This window comes from Piliocolobus tephrosceles, chromosome 1, assembly GCF_002776525.5.
Source record: "Piliocolobus tephrosceles isolate RC106 chromosome 1, ASM277652v3, whole genome shotgun sequence".
NCBI classification, from domain to species: Eukaryota; Metazoa; Chordata; class Mammalia; order Primates; family Cercopithecidae; genus Piliocolobus; species Piliocolobus tephrosceles.
In genome coordinates, this window is record NC_045434.1 from 181,726,576 (window position 1) to 181,743,764 (window position 17,189).

Here is a 17,189-nt window from a genome sequence, read left to right on the forward strand (position 1 = left end):
AACCATAGGAGTTTCTTGAAATTGGTATGAAAAGAGAAGAGTACCATCTAAAGCTAAAAAGGACTACCTAACAAAAACAAGGAAAAACGAATTAGGAAAAACAGAGGTTTAACATAAATGTGTTTCCATGGCCCTCACACATTGGGAGGAGCAAATGTAAAGCAATACAAGTAACTATGATTCAGATTCAGTAGAAAAGGAACATATCCCCAACAAGTTGACTGGAACGACTCTGGATTGGAATAAAAACTTTTTGAATATGAACCGGAAAGTGTTGACAAGTCCTGTTCCTTAAGAAGCTATGCACTGGCTTTTTTTGGTTTGGAGCTGTTTATTTGAAAAAACAAACAAAAAAATCAAAGTACACATGGGAGTGGGTGTACTTTCTAGGCACATAAACAAGGAAATAAATCAAGACTCAAAATTTCTGGCTAGCTCCCTTTCCCTTAAAGGGGAACCTAACAATATTTACTCAACAAATAACTACCAAGTACCTAATATTTGCTAATGTAGCTTTGGAAACTCAGCCATGACCTGTATCCTTCCCAGAGCAGCAAATTTCATATACAATATCTCAAAACTACTTGTATGGTCCTGAGACTCAAAATCTTTAACTGCTCTATTAATACACTTCCCAAGTCCGAAAATATTCCCTAAAATGCTTCCTATATCAGACTTAGTCACTTTAAACTGACACTACTTAATGCTGTGCCTCCTAGCCTCGGACAGAGCACACCTATCAACAGGATCCCTCTCTCGGTTTACTTGCTCCTCACATCACATCCCAGGTCCGTTGACTCTGGACTCCAGGGCTCCACCAAAACCTCAGTGTTTAAATGCTTGCACTCTCCAGCAAAATCCCTGATCTGATTCTACCGTTCAGCTATGCCCCTAGCCCTGATGCCTCTCTTCCTACACCATGCACTCACACAGTGGATTTCAGGGCCACTTCAACTAGGTCACACTAGCATCCCTTCGAGAAGATCTCGAAGATCCTCTCACCCTGTCACTTGGGTTTCGGTGTTTCCAGGCCTGGAACCCTGAGGGCCTGCACACCCCCATCTTGCGCCATGCATGTACCAGGAAAAGCACCTCTGAAAGTGAGTATCCCCCATTCCAGGCAGTGGCCTAAGCGACCCCCAAAGTACCCGCCAGGCCATCACCCTCTCTTTCCCCTTAAAGCCTCTAGGCTCGCCCTCCTGCCGCAACCCCACGCCTGCGCCGCAGGGGGTCAATGCCCCAGCCGCCCTAGACCAAGACGCGCGCATCCCCGCAGCCTCAGATTCCTTCATCACCCCCTAGGCCGGAGCCGGCGCGACCAATAAGGTGCCAGGTCCGCGGCCTCCCCGCCACCGACCAATCACGAGCGAGCCCCCCCGCCGTCGCCTTCCGCCAATGGGAGAAAGCCCGCGGGCCGGGCCGACGAGGCACACGGACCCCACGAGCGCGGCGGCGGCGACAGCGGCGGGCCAGGCAAGAGCACAACATGGCGGCGAGCAGGCCGGACCGAGCTACAGCAGCAGCCGCGCGAGGAAGTGAGGTCTCTGGCGAAGGCGGGAAGCGCTGCCCCTCCCCCCGTCGCCGCTCCCCTATCACCCTCGCACAGAACCTCCCGCACACTCACACGCCTCTGCTTAGGAGTCCAGGAAGAGTAGGAGCCGCCCCCGCGCTCCTTCAGAGTCGGGCAATGCAGAGGCCCAGGCACGGAGGAGGGGAGGGGGAAGCGTGCGTCACTGATAACGGAGCGCGCGCGAAGCGGGGGCACAAGCAAGATGGCGGCCACGCCGTTTGCACCGTCTCCCCTTTTCCCCTCCCCCTCCCCTGGCGCCTGGACTCCCAGTATCGTGCAGCGCGCAGAAGCTGTGCTGCTTGAGGTCTCGCGAGAATTGGGAAGGGGCGACGACAGAGTGAAGCGGAATGAGAGCTGGGAGTTTTAACCCCGCCCTCTTTCGGAAGCTCGAGATCTGAGTTTTGACCCCGCCCCCTTTCGGGGGATTTGGAGGCGCTGCCAGGTGACCTTCACCACTCTTCCCACCCTTGTGGATCTCTCTTTGGTGCGAGCTTGAATGTTAAAAGATAAGTAGGTGTGTGCACGTGCCCTTGAACTTCAGGAACTAAGGAGGGGCGTGTGTGTGTATTCGTGTTTTTAATTTGGGGAGAAAGAACTGGGGGATGAAGGTCGACATGGCATGCCAAATTTTTTTTTTTTTTGAGATGGAGTCTTGCTCTGTCGCCCAGGCTGGAGTGCAGTGGCGTGATCTTGGCTCACTGCAAGGTCCGCCTCCCGAGTTCACGCCATTTTCCTGCCTCAGCCTCCCGAGTAGCTGGGACTACAGGCGCCCGCCACCTCGCCCGGCTAATTTTTATTATTATTATTAGTTTTAGTAGAGACGGGGTTTCACTGTGTTAGCCAGGATGGTCTCGATCTCCTGACCTCGTGATCCGCTCGCCTCGGCCTCCCAAAGTGCTGGGATTACAGGCTTGGGCCACCGCGCCCGGCGGCATGCCAAATTTAGCATGCCGTTCAAGTAGACAGCTACTGGCACCTTAAATTTATAAAAGAGCATTTAACACCAAACTGTAAAGTGTTATTCTCCAGAATAAAGAACAGTACTTAACAAGAATAGTTAGCTTGTAACTTTACGTCGACGTAGTTGTTCTCATTTGAATGCAGATTTTAAAACTTCATCACGCAGTTGGAAACCACAGCTACTATGAGCATGGATTTTTAAATACTTATCTCTTTCATTTCCATGACCACTTGGTCCAAAGGCATCAGGATTATATCCATTTTACAAATGATAAAACTGAAATTCAAAAAGGTTAAGTAATTGATCTAAGGCCCCACAGCTAGTAAGTGTCGAAACCCAATATGAATAACTTCAAAACCTGTAAATATAGTCATCAAATGTGTCTTGAATGGAATTACCTACAATGAGAGTTAGTGCGTTAGGTAACAAGCACTGAGAGGAATGACTGCCGCTGCTGATAGTAATCTTGAATTTTACAAATGACATTGGAGCCTTTCTGAGACTTATGTTGCGTGGGTCCTCAACAAAATCACACTGTTGTTACTCAGTTTCTTTGGGTTTATAACCCTGGTGATAAAGTAATTGAGAATAGTGGAATAAACGCTTGACTTGAATTCAGGAAAATTGTTCTCAAATCCAATTTCAGTAAATCTCACGTCAGGCACTCAGTATTTGATGAATGAATGAACAAAACGTAACTATGAGATAGTTGACTTCAGGGAGTCCCAATTCCTTCATCTATAAAAAGATCTAATTCCTAACTCTTGGTAATGTTGGGGAGAGTGAATGAAATAATGTGAGAGTGCTTCCTGAATTGCAGAAGTGTTGTAAAGAAGTTACTGATAAGAGCTATGAGCATCTCGCTGCACTCTAGCCTGGGGGACATTGCAAGGCCCTGTCTCAGAAAAAAAAAAAGTTACTTATAATGACATTTTCAGACATGAGAAATGGCATAAAATTAAAAACAGGGAGACTCAAAATAAGAAAATAGTATGTTGAGATTGTAGAGACAGATGTAGCTAATGGAAAAAAGTGAGGTAAGTCTCTACAGATATTTATTGAGTAATTATAGCATATACTGTGCTTGCCAAAGAAATGTAAAAATGTACATTTAGTTACAGTGAAGCAGTGCAAGTTATTATTAGTGATTATTGTTACAATTAAGTATTGACCACACTTAGGGACTGCAGTCCATTTCCTTCCAAGAGCCTGGAAATTGGGTTGCCCTCAGAAATAAAAATCTACATAGAGGACATTTTCTAAGATTGATATTAAATATATTTAACAACAAGTAGTGCTCAAGCATAGCTGAAACAGAATTAGAAATGCAGCTAGGATCCTGGAGGTATCCCTCTGTGCTAGGTGTTAACCCTTCAGTTGCTGCTTTGTGACTAGTAGGTCCCAGGGGATCCCAGGGGAAGGGAGTGGTCCGGAGGTTTGGGACAGCAGCTATTTACCAAATAGTACTAGAGTATTTCAGTATTTTAATAGTCAATGTTATAACTGATAACAGTCAACTGGTACATATAAGCCTAATATTAGCCCTTGCTATAGTCTGTATTATCAATAGCCTCTGCCCTTCCCTTTCTAAAGCCCTTGCTATCTGGCCTGTCCCTAGGAGATGAGGGTGAAAGACTTCTCACCCTAATGTCGTCAAGCTTGGCCTTGTTTTGACCAATGAAATATCGGTAGAAATGGCATGAAACGTCCAGGCACAGCGACTCACTCCTGTAATCCCAACACGTTGGGAGGCCAAAGTGGGTGGATTACGAGGTCAGGAGTTCAAGACCAGCCTGGCCAAGATGATGAAACCCCATCTCTACTAAAAATGAAAAAATTAGCCGGGTGTGGTGGCAGGTGCCTGCAATCCCAGCTACTCGGGAGGCTGAAGCAGGAGAATCACTTGAACCCGGGAGTCGGAGATTGCAGTGAGTAAAGATCGCGTCACTGCACTCCAGCCTGGGCGACAGAGCGAGACTCTGTCTCAAAAAAAGAAAGAAATGACATGTACCACTTCTGAGCAGAAGTTGTGAGTTATCTTATGATTTTGCCATATTATCTTTCCTCTGACACAAGAGCAGCATGTCCTAAATAGAGCTACCTCTTCAGCTTTTGTCCCAGAATGAAGATGTGTGGAGCCACAGCTGACACACATAACCTGTAATGTTGTGTGCACAATAAATAAACCTTTGTTGTAAGCCACTGAGATTGTTTTCATTGTTGTTGCAGCATAACATGCTAGCTAAGCAGACTGATACAACCATGAAATTATCTATCAATGGGGGTAAGCCAAGACCTTTTTTACAAACATGACCAAAAAAAAAACTCTGATCAAGGGCATATGGGAGGAATCTGAAGACGCCAGATATGATTGTAGTTTAATAAATGGAACCTAATCAATCCTTTCAGCCATTCTGTACCCTGTTTGGAGAAAGAGTCTGTGAACAAAAGGACTTGCTCAGCCATGGCAGTCCATAACAAGGCAGTCACAAAGGCTAGCACTACCATTGCCCCTCTAAGCCTCATCTCAGTTAAACCACACTGAGCATTAGGATTTCCTTGTCCATATCATCTCTGTAGTGGATGGGAATATCTCAAACTGCCTCAGCTAAGAAATGCTTCTTAAGATCATGCTTTCCTCGAATGGTGTGAACCCGGGAGGCGGAGGTTGCAGTGAACCGAGATTGTGCCACTGCACTCCAGCCTGGGCGACAGAGCAAGACTCCGTCTCAAAAAAAAAAAAAAGGATCATGCTTTCCTCTATGTTCACCTAGCAAGTGTCTTGGCGATAGGAACAGAATTAAGTGATCTGCCACCTAGAGGATTCTAGTTCTTTTGATAATTGTATTTTTCATTGTAGCTAATCAGATTCCTCTATATAAAAGTTTCTGTGAGCTTAGCAAATATAAGACATGCCCCACCTCCAGGAAATGGTTCAACTTTCTGCTTACTATTAAAATTAGGTTTCTGAGTTTGCAAGGTTAAACATCAGTTCTTGTATCATGGTAATTTCCATAAGGTTATAGCACTGTATAACGGGACCTGTCTAGACAGCCAGCCGGACTTCCTTAAGCCACACCTTTCTATCTCATTCTGTGCCTTTGGCCTAAAAGGAAAGCAACGCTGGCCAGGCGTAGTTGTTCACACCTGTAATCCCAGCACTTTGGGAGGCCAAGACGGGCAGATCACGAGGTCAGGAGTTCGAGACCAGCCTGATCAACATGGTAAAACCCCATCTCTACTAAAAATACAAAAATTAGCTGGGCGTGGTGGCACGTGCCTGTAATCCCAGCTACTCAGGAGGCTGAGGCAGGAGAATCACTTGAACGCGGGAGGCAGAGGTTGCAATGAGCCGAGATCGTACCATTGCACTCCAGCCTAGGTGACAGAGCGAGACTCTGTCTCAAAAAAAAAAAAGAAAAGCAGCACTAAAAGATATAGTTCATGTGCTGCTGGAGTTCAGAAAGGGAGTGCTTACTTCCACTTAGTGTGAAATAGTGGGAGCAGTTCGGGAAAGATTTGCAAGCATGTGACATTTCAACTGGGTCTTGAAAAATGAGTAGAATTAGGGAAGACGTGTAGGCAGCCACTAAAGCAAATAGAAGAAGCGAGGGATCAGTTGAGGAAGCACAGAGTAAGAGGGAACGGAAGAAGAATCATATGGAAAGATACATTATTATGGTCAAATTAAGGCTCCTGGGCTTTATTTTCTGCTATGGGAAGTGAGTGGTAGAAGTTTTTTGTTTTGCTTTTTAACAAGTTTAACCATCTAATTTATTTGTTTATTTAGGAGACAGAGTTTTGCTCTTGTTGCCCAGGCTGGAGTGCAATGGTGCAATCTCGGTTCACTGCAACCTCCGCCTCTCGAGTTCAAGCGATTCTCCTGTCTCAGCCTCCCGAGTCGCTGGGATTACAGACACATGCCACCAGGCCTGGCTAATTTTTGTATTTTTAGTAGAGATGGGGTTTCATCATATTGGTCAGGCTGGTCTGGAACTCCTGACCTCAGGTGATCCACCTGCCTTGGCTTCCCAAAGTGCTAGGATTACAGACGTGAGCCACCGCCTCACCCCTGGCCTAAGTTTAACCATCTTGAAGTATACATTTCAGTGACATTAAGCCTGTTCATGTTGTTGTGCATCCATCAGCAGAATTTGTCATTACCCCATACTGAAACTCTGTATACATTAAACACAAACGTACTATCCTCTTTTCCCCCAGCCTCTGGTAATCACCATTTTAGTTTCACCTTTTGGCCACTATGAATGATGCTTCTGTGGACGTTAGTATACAAATATCTGCTGGAGTCCCTGCTTTCGATTGTTTGGGGTATATACCCAGAAGTGAAGTTGCTGGATTATATTGGTAAATCTATGTTTGTTTTTTTGTTTGCTTTTGTGTTTTTTGAGGAGCCACCATACTGTTTTCCATAGCATCATACCATTTTACATTCCCAATGGTAGAAGGTTTTACAAGAGATAGTGACATCAAAACTATGCTTAAAAGCAATCTGGAAAAGAGAGTAAGATGGAACAGAGTGGCAGAATGACCGTGTGGAGACTTTCACAATAGTTTACGTACGTAAGATACAATGAGGGTGAGGGCCTGAACACATCAGCCGCAGTGAGAATGAGGGAAGAGGATACAAATGCTGAGGTGATACTGCCAAGGAAAGATTGTAAGGACTTGACCATTGACTGGCTATTGAGGGTTGGGGAACAAGAAAATTAAGGTTTTTTTGTGTGTTTGTTTGTTTTGAGACGGGGTCTCACTCTGTCGCCCAGGTTGGAGTGCAGTGGCGCAATCTCGGCTCGCTGCAAACTCTGCCTCCTGGGTTCACGCCATTCTTCTGTGGCAGCCTCCCTAGTAGCTGGGACTACAGGCGCCCATGACCACGCTCGGCTAATTTCTTTGTATTTTTTTAGTAGAGACAGGTTGGGTTTCACTGTGTTAGCCAGGAAGGTCTCAATCTCCTGACCTCGTGATCCACCTGCCTCAGCCTCCCAAAGTGCTGGGATTACAGGCATGAGCCACCATGCCTGGCCAAATTAAGGTGTTTAATATGACTCCCATGTGTCACACTTGAGAGGATGGTAGTCTTCAGATGAAGAGTCAGGGTATGGAGAAGTCATGAGTTCAGGTTTGGATATATAGAGTTTGAATTACAAGTGGCACATTGTAAGCTGTGGGGTGGACATTTGTTGTCTTGCCTGCTGAATACCCCTTGCCCTTTCAACTGGTAATGGCACTCTACTTTTTTTTCTTTTGAGACAGAGTTTCACTCTTGTCACCCAGGCTGGAGTGCAGTGGCATGATCTCGGCTCACTGCAACTTCTGCCTCCCAGGTTCAAGCTATTCTCCTGCCTTAGCCTCCCGAGTAGCTGGGATTACAGGCGCCTGTCACCACACCCAGCTAATTTGTATTTTTAGTAGAGATGGGGTTTCACCATGTTGGCCAGGCTGGTCTCGAACTCCTGACCTCAGGTGATCTGCCCCCCTGCGTCAGCTTCCCAAAGTGCTGAGATTACAGGCATGAGCCACTGTGCCCAGCATACTTTAAAAAACAGCAACAAAAAAAAAGATTGTAGAATTTATCCTTCTTCCTCTCTGTATTGGCTAGGCTGGGAGGGTGTGTGGCCATGAGAATGTGCCTCTCAGATCTCTGACTGGAGAAATTGTAATTTACCAACAGTCCAGCTGCTGAGTTCTGAAATCCATCCTGAGCTTTGAAATCCATTGCCCTTTACTCCAAGGTCTTATTTCCCATACCCTACTTCTAACCAACAACTGAGCCCAGCGGGGATTTTAGGACAGGACTGTTCCTGGGATAAGTGATACTCTTCTGATGGATGACTTTGACCCAAGGACTCCTAAGTGGCCTTGCCAAACTTTCCTTAGAACTTTACTGCAGTCTGAGACACTTCCACCTTGAACACCTTCCCTCTGTCCTTCACTCAGGGTTAGGCCTGCATCACTGTGCGATGGCTCTCTCAGTCTTCCCCTTCCATTTCCTCTCACAGGTGTTTTTCATAATAAATTTCTTGCATTTTATTCTGTCTTGGCATTTGATTTCCTGAGAATCTGAACACGTTAATGAGGGGAAAGAGAACAGGATGCATCCTACCATAGCACATCTTCTGTACCCCATTAGCCACAGGAGTAGGAACATGACCCAGTCTGACCGATCAACAATCTCCCCACATCTTGGCCCAGTGCCTCCTCATAGTCTCTCAGGATAATTTGGCTCCCAGGCAATTAGCCACTTGGTCCACCTCAACAACAGACAGCTGACCAAATCTAAGCAAGGTCTCACAGTTCTGTTGCTTGAGGCCAACTAGTTACAAACATGGAGTCTGTGGCTTCTCCTACAACTTCCGCACCCTGATGAAGCACCACCTCAGAGAGCGTGGGATTCCTGAGCAGCTGCTGAAGGGGCCGATGAAGCAACCTACTACAGAGGATTTAGCTACCCACAGAGCAAACTGATCAATGGGAGACAGGAAGGAGCTGGCTATAACAATGCACTCTTCCCTTCCGTCCTCTAATGGACTGTTTCAAGATAAAATTTCTCCATACAGCCTGTCTAGAGCGACATTCTGCCTGTCAAGAGACTAGCTACAGCTCATTGTGAAGTAGCCAGCAAACATTTCCTTCCCTTGCTTCTCATCTTTTCCCACTTTCTCTTATCCCTAATTCTCACTACTCCAGGGCTGTGCCCCTCACGTAAAACTTCAGCACTTAATCCCTCCTTCAGGCTTTGTTTTCTCGGAAATGTTGCTGAAACAGATCACAGATTTTGGAGAGATGGGCACATCACCCCAACTAAGCTAAGCAGAGCCCTCCTAAAGATTTGAAATACAGGAAAGACAGGATTATTTTTCTTGAGATCTTGAGCTATGAGGAACTGAGGGCAGCCATTATTCTTTCTTCATGGAAAGAGCCTGTCTGAGAATGAAGGCATCACAGAGGAAGGCAGAATTCAGACAGAGCCCTGACATCCTTTGAACACCTAGATACAACTTTCCCCAATATGTGTAACCGTTTGTTATTGCTTTGTCATTCTGAAGACCAGTTTTCCCAATCCGTGTCATATAAAACATGGTAACCAATGAGTCCCAAGTTGCCTCCATTCAAAAAATCATCCAGGTGACTAGATTCTTAGGCTCAATTCCAAAGTTCTGGGAGGAAGAGCTCTTGTTAGAGCTAACTTTGGCCAAATGTCCACCACTGAATCAAGTAATATTATGGAAAAGGGGACAGGGTCATGCGTAAAAATGGTTTATCCACTGTAACTCTTATGAATGAAGGTATGTTGGAGGGTGGGGGATAGAGTAACACTTCTCAGAAAAGTAGGAGTAAAGGATTAAACAGACTAAACAATGTCTGTCCACTTCCTGAGAATAAATAAAGGGAAAGAGGGTAAAGAGGTCAGAGGACAGAGCCTTTATCTAAACCAACACTATCCAACAGAGCTTTCTGCGTAGTAGAAATGCTTTATATCTGTGCTGTTCAATATAGTAGCCACTAGCCACATGTGTCTGTCAAGCATTTGAAAGATGGTTAGTGCAACCAAGAAATTGAATTTTTAATTTCATTTTATTTAAATTTAAATAGCTACATGTAGTATCTTAGTTTTTTGCTGCTATAACAAAATACCAAAGACTGGGTAATTTATAAAGAAAGGAAATTTATTTGGCTCATGGTTCTGGAGGCTGGAAAGCCCAAGAGCATGGCACCAGCATTTGCTCGACATCTGGGGAGGGCCTTCTTGCCACACCATAACATGGCAGAAGATATCATATGGTGAGTAAGTGTGCATGTGAGACAGAGAGAGGGAGTGGGGGCCAAACTTATCCTTTTATCAGGGGTCTTCTCCCTCCATAACTAACGCATTCCCATGCGTTAATCCATTTATGACGGCAGAGCCCTCGTGACCTCATCACCTCTTAAGTGTTCCAACTCTCAACATTGTTAAAATAGCAATTAAATTTCAACATGAGTTTTGGAGGGACATTCAAACTATAGCATGTAGCTAATGACTGCATATTAGACAGCATAGGTCTGGACTATTGGTCTACTTTGGGAAGCAGCATGGAATATTGTCTGTAGCATGTGCTTTCAAGTTAGTCTGAACTGAGTTCGAGTCCCCATTCCATTTAACCTCTCTGAGCTAGAGAGGTGAAAGATGCAAAGAAAGTTGTATGTAATACCACAAAGAGAGAAAGAGACAAAAGATCTGCAAAAGTTCGGCCAGGCACAGTGGCTCATGCCTGTAATCCCAGCACTTTGGGAAGCCAAAGCAGGCAGATCACGAGGTCAGGAGTTCAAGACCAGCCTGGCCAACGTGGTGAAACCCGATCTCTACTAAAAATACAAAAATTAGCCGGGTGTGGTGGTGGGTGCTTATAGTCCCAGCTACTCGAGAGACAGGCAGGAGAATCACTTGAACCCGGGAGGCAGAGGTTGCAGTGAACCGAGATTGCACCACTGTACTCCAGCCTGATTGACAAAGCAAGATTCTGTCTCAAAAAAAAAAAAAAAGATCTGCAAAGGATCAAAGAATCAGTTGGATTTGGCAATTAGGGGACTATGAGTGAATTAAGACAGAGAAGTGTTAAAAGTGTGATTGTGCCGGGCGCGGTGGCTCAAGCCTGTAATCCCAGCACTTTGGGAGGCCGAGACGGGCGGATCACGAGGTCAGGAGATCGAGACCATCCTGGCTAACACGGTGAAACCCCGTCTCTACTAAAATATACAAAAAACTAGCCGGGCGCTGTGGCGGGCGCCTGTAGTCCCAGCTACTCGGGAGGCTGAGGCAGGAGAATGGCGTAAACCCAGGAGGCGGAGCTTGCAGTGAGCTGAGATCTGGCCACTGCACTCCAGCCTGGGCAGCAGAGCAAGACTCCGTCTCAAAAAAAAAAAAAAAAAAGTGATTGTTTAAAATCCAGACCAGCTATCCATCTACCTTTTGTACATGGGCTAAATTTCTTTCCTCTGGAGGGGGATCCCAGGCAGGGAGAGAATGGGAATGCAAAAGTTACCTTGTCTCTTAATCCTGTTGGTCACATGGGGAGCGAGAACTCAAGTGTGTCCTGAAGATAGAATTCCAAGGTCAAGCCAAAAAAATCAGAATCAGAACCATGATCAGTCATGGGGTGTGAAGCCAAAGGTGGGGTTGCCTAGTCCGACCAAGGAAGCCACAACCTCAGCTCACCGCAACCTCCACCTGCTGGGTTCAAGCGGTTTTCCTGCCTCAGCCTCCCTAGTAGCTGGGATTACAGGCGTGTGCCACCACACCCAGCTCATTTTTGTATTTTTAGTAGAGACGGGGTTTCACCATGTTGGCCAGGCCAGTCTTGAACTCCTGACCTCAGGTGATCCACCTGCCTTGGCCTCCCAAAGTGCTGGGATTACAGGCATGAGCCACCGCACCTGGCCCTGCTTCCTTTTTAGAGATACTGAAAGAGGGATAGACTGATGGTTCTCAACTGTTTCTGTCTTCGGACAAGTGGTCTGTAAGAAAAACAAGAAAACAGTGTTTTCCAACAGAATTTATTCTTGCCACTACCCACGGAACAGTAATGAAAACCTTACATCCAACCTAGCTTACTTCTGTGACCGCCTGGTGCTTCATAAGTCACTGTGGGACAGCTAAGTCTCTGTAGGGGGTACAGGTTAAGATTATGAATGATCCCTGCAAGCACCATAGGGGCATACATGTCAGAAACACGACTTTTCTTCAAGGTCCCTTGCCTTGGCTAGCAGTGTACAAAATAGGGTTAGGCAGGTCTTGAGAAAACGACTGTAAACATTAAGTGTGATCCTCAATTGTAAGCCTTATAGATCCTACTCAGCCATCAACCTGCTCTGTGACCTTGGGCAAGTCACTTAATCAAGTTCAATCTCAATATTTCCACCTTATATGAGGCCAGCACGGTGGCTCACACCTGTAATCCCAGCACTCTGGGGGACCAAGGTGGGCAGATCACCTGAGGTCACGAGTTCGAGACCAGCCTGGCCAACATGGTGAAACCCCATTTCTACTAAAAATAATTTTTTAAAAAATTAGCTGGGCATGGTGGTGCACACCTGTGATCCTAGCTACTTGGGTGGTTGAGGCAAGAGAATCGCTTGAACCTGGGAGACGGAGGTTGCAGTGAGCTGAGATTGTGCCACTGCACTCCAGCCTGGGTGACAGAGAGACTCCATCTCAAAAAAAAAAGAAAAAAAAAAAATCCACCTGTTTTTAAAAAAGACATAGGAATAGATTTTTTACATTATTTAAAAATAAATTGTCTTAAGGGGGTAGAGGGAATGGGAGAAATGATAGGTATTATCCTCTGCCTCTCCTTCTTGTCCATCCTGCCTGAGTTTTTGTATCAAATAAGATGGTAAGTGTTAAAATGCTCTGAAAAGTGAAAAACACCATACAAAAGCAAGGGAGTATTATTATCAACATAGTTGTTAGCTTAGGAGGATGAAGGCAGGGCACAGACTCAGAGCCAAACAGCTGGAAGGCAGGAAATCTTAATACCATAGAAGGAAACTTTTTTGGTTCAAATTCTTCCTGGAGTGGCACTTTTTTTTAGAGCAGACTTGGCACTGAAATCCTCTGAAATGCTGAAGTGGGTCCAGAAAAGTATTAAGGGGGCAGGTAGGGCATTTAGCAGCCAAAAGACACTGGAGAAACACCAGCCCTGGTTCCTCAGTTTCTTTGTGATCCAACAAAAGATACAATCGAAGGAGGAGTCGAATTGTATCAGCGGGTCTCAGATTCAAAGCCAGGTGGGTGTTGGATCCTCTAACAGGCTCTTTAACCAGCCACCACACTATTTTGGGAGCCAGGATGTCAGGGGCACTCTGTAACTAATACTGAACTCAGGTGCCAACAACCTAAAAACCATTCTCTCTACACAGTGTTCAGAAAGAACACTGACCTGGAGAGGACTTTAGAGATAATCTAGTCAGACTGAGGCTCAGAGAGGGACAGGGACTTGCCAAGATAACACAGTAGAGTCAGGCTCATTGGGCTGCAGAAGCCTACCCAATTTAGCTCAAGTACAAAGGAGTTTCTTGTAAGGACTGGAACTGAAAGGCAGGAAGAAGCATAGAGGTCTAGGACTCACTGGTCTATTCATTCTCTGTCTCCTCGCCACTCCTCATCGCTGGTCTATTCATTCTCTGTCTCCTCGCCACTCCTCATCGCTGGTCTATTCATTCTCTGTCTCCTCGCCACTCCTCATCGCTGGATAGGATTGCTCCTTCCCGCTCTACCTACAGTCAGCCTTCTGCCTTCTCTTGGTCTCTGCTCCTACTTATCTGGGCCTGCACATGGCTTTCCTGGCCAAGATATACTTGTCTATGACTTTTTTTTTTTTAGGCAGGGTCTTGCTCTGTCACCCAGGCTGGATGGAGTACAGTGCCATGATCATTGCTCACTGCAACCTCCGCATCCTGGTGTCAAACGATCTACCTGCCTCAGCCTCCCAAGTAGCTGGGACTACAGGCATGTGTCACTATGCCTGGCTAAATTTTTTTTTTTTTTTTTTTTTTTTGAGACGGAGTCTCGCTCTGTCACCCAGGCTGGAGTGCAGTGGCCCGATCTCAGCTCACTGCAAGCTCCACCTCCCGGTTTACGCCATTCTCCTGTCTCAGCCTCCCGAATAGCTGGGACTACAGGTACCCGCCACCTCGCTTGGCTAGGTTTTTGTATTTTTTAGTAGAGACGGGGTTTCACCGTGTTAGCCAGGATGGTCTCAATTTCCTGACCTTGTGATCCACCCATTTTGGCCTCCCAAAGTGCTGGGATTACAGGCATGAGCCACCACACCTGGCCTTATGTTTTGTATTTTTAGTAGAGACAGGGTTTCACCATGTTGGCCAGACTGGTCTCGAACTCCTGACCTTAGGTGATCCTCCTGTCTCGATCTTCCAAAGTGCTGGGATTACAGGCATAAGCCACCACGCCCAGCCTAATTTTTATATTTTTTGTAGAGACAGGGCTTTGCCATGTTGCCCAGGCTGGTCGTGAATTCCTGTACTCAAGCGATCCACTTGCATCAGCCTCCCAAAGGATTGGAATTACAGGCATGAGCCACCACACCCGGCTGTCTCTGACTTCTCTACTTCAACTCCCTCTGCCACCTGACAATTTCTTTCCTTTCTTTTTTTTTTTTTTTGTTTCCTGAGACAGGGTCTCACTCTATCACCCAAGCTGCAGTGCAGTGGCACAGTACAATCTTGGCTCACTGCAACCCTCTGCCTCCCAGGCTCAAATGATCCTCCCACCTCAGCCTCCAAAGTAGCTGAGAATACAGGCATGCACCACCATGCTTGGCTAATTAAAATTGTTTTTTCGTTTTGTAGAGATGAAATCTCACTGTGTCACCCAGGCTGGTCTTGAGCTCCTGGGCGTAACTGATTGATCCTCCCACCTTGACCTCTCGAAGTGCTGGGGTTTCATGTGTGAGGCACCATGCCTGGCCAACAATGTCTTTCTGTTCCTTGGTTCAATAAAGCCTCGAATCGGCCCATCTTAGATTGTTGTGCTAGGCTGTCTTAGTTCATTTTGTGCTGCTATAACAGAATATCTGAAACTAGGTAATTTATAAAGTATAGAGATATATTTCTTACAGCTCTAAAGCCTGGTAAGTCTAAGGTTGAGGGGTCCACATCTGGCAAGGGCCTTCTTTCTATGTATTCCATGGCAGCAGGTGAAGGGCAAGAGAGCAAGACAGCATGAGAGGGACAGAGAGAAGGGGAGAGAGAAAGAGAGAGAGAAGAAGAAATGGGGTTGAATGCATCATTTTATCAGGAACCCACTCCCTCAATATCGTCATTAATTTATTCATGATGGCAGAGCCCCCATGACCTAATCACCTCCTGAAGGTCCCTCCTCTCAACACTGTTGCACTGGGGATGAACTTTCCAGCACATGAGCCTTGGGGAACACATTCACACAATAGTATACACCATTGGTCCGAGGACAGACAGCAGCGAATATATTAAATGGTGATCCTTGACTCTGGTGCTGGCCCTATCTGCTGAAGTCCAGAGGCTGGAGGGGTCAAGTGGTTTACAGCGTGGCCCCAGCAGGGTTTGTGGTCTGGGCAGCTTTTCCTTAAAGTGAACGTGAGTGAGGCAGAAACTGTACCATCACTAGGACCATGTGATTGGAGCTCAGGATTCCAGATTTCCTGCCCAGAACATTTCCCATGAAATTGTCATTTCTTTATTCAGCAGACATGTCGTAATGCTTGTTAAATGTCATTTATGAATATCTTCTTCCTCCTCCTCTTCTTCCTTCTTGCCCCCAGAAACTTATGATATAATGAAGATAAAGGCAGGAAAATAATTAGAAAACTTGAGCACTTTAGAAGAAGTATAAACAATAACCACTTACTGTAAGTGGTAGCTATTGTTATTGTTTATGTGTTTTCTAAAGTGCTCATGTATTCTAATTGTCTTCCTGTCTTTATCTTTATTATATCATGTATCTGATTGGTACATGTACCAGTCACTGTTGATCACTTTACACATATTTTCTCACTTAATCTTTACAGCTCCCCTGTGATGCCAGCACCACATTTCACACATGTGGAAGGAAACAGGCGCAGAGAGTGATTCACAGATAATAAACAGCACAGCAGGGCTCTGATGGTAAAGCCTGTTCTGTTAACCACTGTGCAGTCTTCACCATGCTGTTAGAGCACAGGGGACCATCTTGGCCTAGGGAGAAGGACAGTGACGACTGGAGAAAGCAGTAGACTTCCAGGAGGAGGTGACATCTGAGCTCATCATGGGCAAGCTTTCCTTAGTCAAGTGTTGGCAAGGCTCACTGTAAACAGAGGAAGCCACGTGCGGGAATAGCAAGATGCCAGCAGAGTACAGGGAAAAGCTAGAGTGGGGATGTGAATGGGAAGAGGGCCAGGAGCACACTGCATGACCTATGAGTGAGTGTCTCCCTACTTCTGTATCCTCAGTCCCTTTTCTCTGACCCTATTCCTAGCCCTGGTGGAGAATGTGAAGATAAGGCCAGAGGGAACATTGAGAAGAAGGATCTCAACGAAGATGGAAAATTCAACAGAACCTTGGAAATGCAACTGCTATCGCCTGGGCCTTTGTTCCTGGAATGGACTCTGAGAGTGCATGGTAAAGTCTAAAGTGAAAAATTCAAGAGGAGGGAGCTTTCTTTTACCTGACTTTTGGGTCTTATCTTAGTTGTTACTTCCTTTAGGAAACATTCCTTGGTCTACCAAGCCTGAGACCCTGAGATACTGCTGCTGCTTTTTTTTTTTTTTTTTTTTTTTTTTTTGAGATGGAGCTTTGCTATGTCACCAGGCTGGAGTGCAGTGGTGCGATCTTGGCTCACTGCAAGCTCCGCCTCCCAGTTTCAAGCAATTCTCCTGCCTCAGCCTCCCGAGTAGCTGGAATTACAGGCACCTGCCACCACACTCGGCTAATTTTTGTATTTTTAGTAGAGACAGGTTTTCACCATGTTGGTCAGGTTGGTCATGAACTCCTGACCTCAAGCGATCCACCTGCCTTGGCCTCCCAAAGTGCCGGGATTACAGGCATAATCACTGCCTGTAATCCACCATGCTCGGTCTTTTTTTTTTTTTTTTATTTCCAGAGATGGGGTCTTACCCTGTCACCTAG

The 17,189-nt window shown here is 46.0% G+C and overlaps 1 protein-coding gene and 1 long non-coding RNA gene across 2 annotated transcripts in view; one reads left to right on the top strand and one right to left on the bottom strand.

The window, feature by feature from the left end:
• NFYC (nuclear transcription factor Y subunit gamma) overlaps positions 1-1,880 on the bottom strand; it is an 80,129-nt gene extending 78,249 nt beyond the window's left edge. The window contains exon 1 of the mRNA XM_023221276.3: positions 1,625-1,880. The gene's annotated coding sequence lies outside the window, so the exon portion shown is untranslated. The remainder of the gene's footprint in view (positions 1-1,624) is intronic.
• On the top strand, positions 1,304-16,814 carry LOC111548693. Its single transcript, XR_002733496.3, has 3 exons — positions 1,304-1,540; positions 16,540-16,682; positions 16,768-16,814. It is a non-coding gene; the product is annotated as an uncharacterized LOC111548693 (long non-coding RNA).
• Positions 16,815-17,189: the final 375 nt, after the last annotated feature.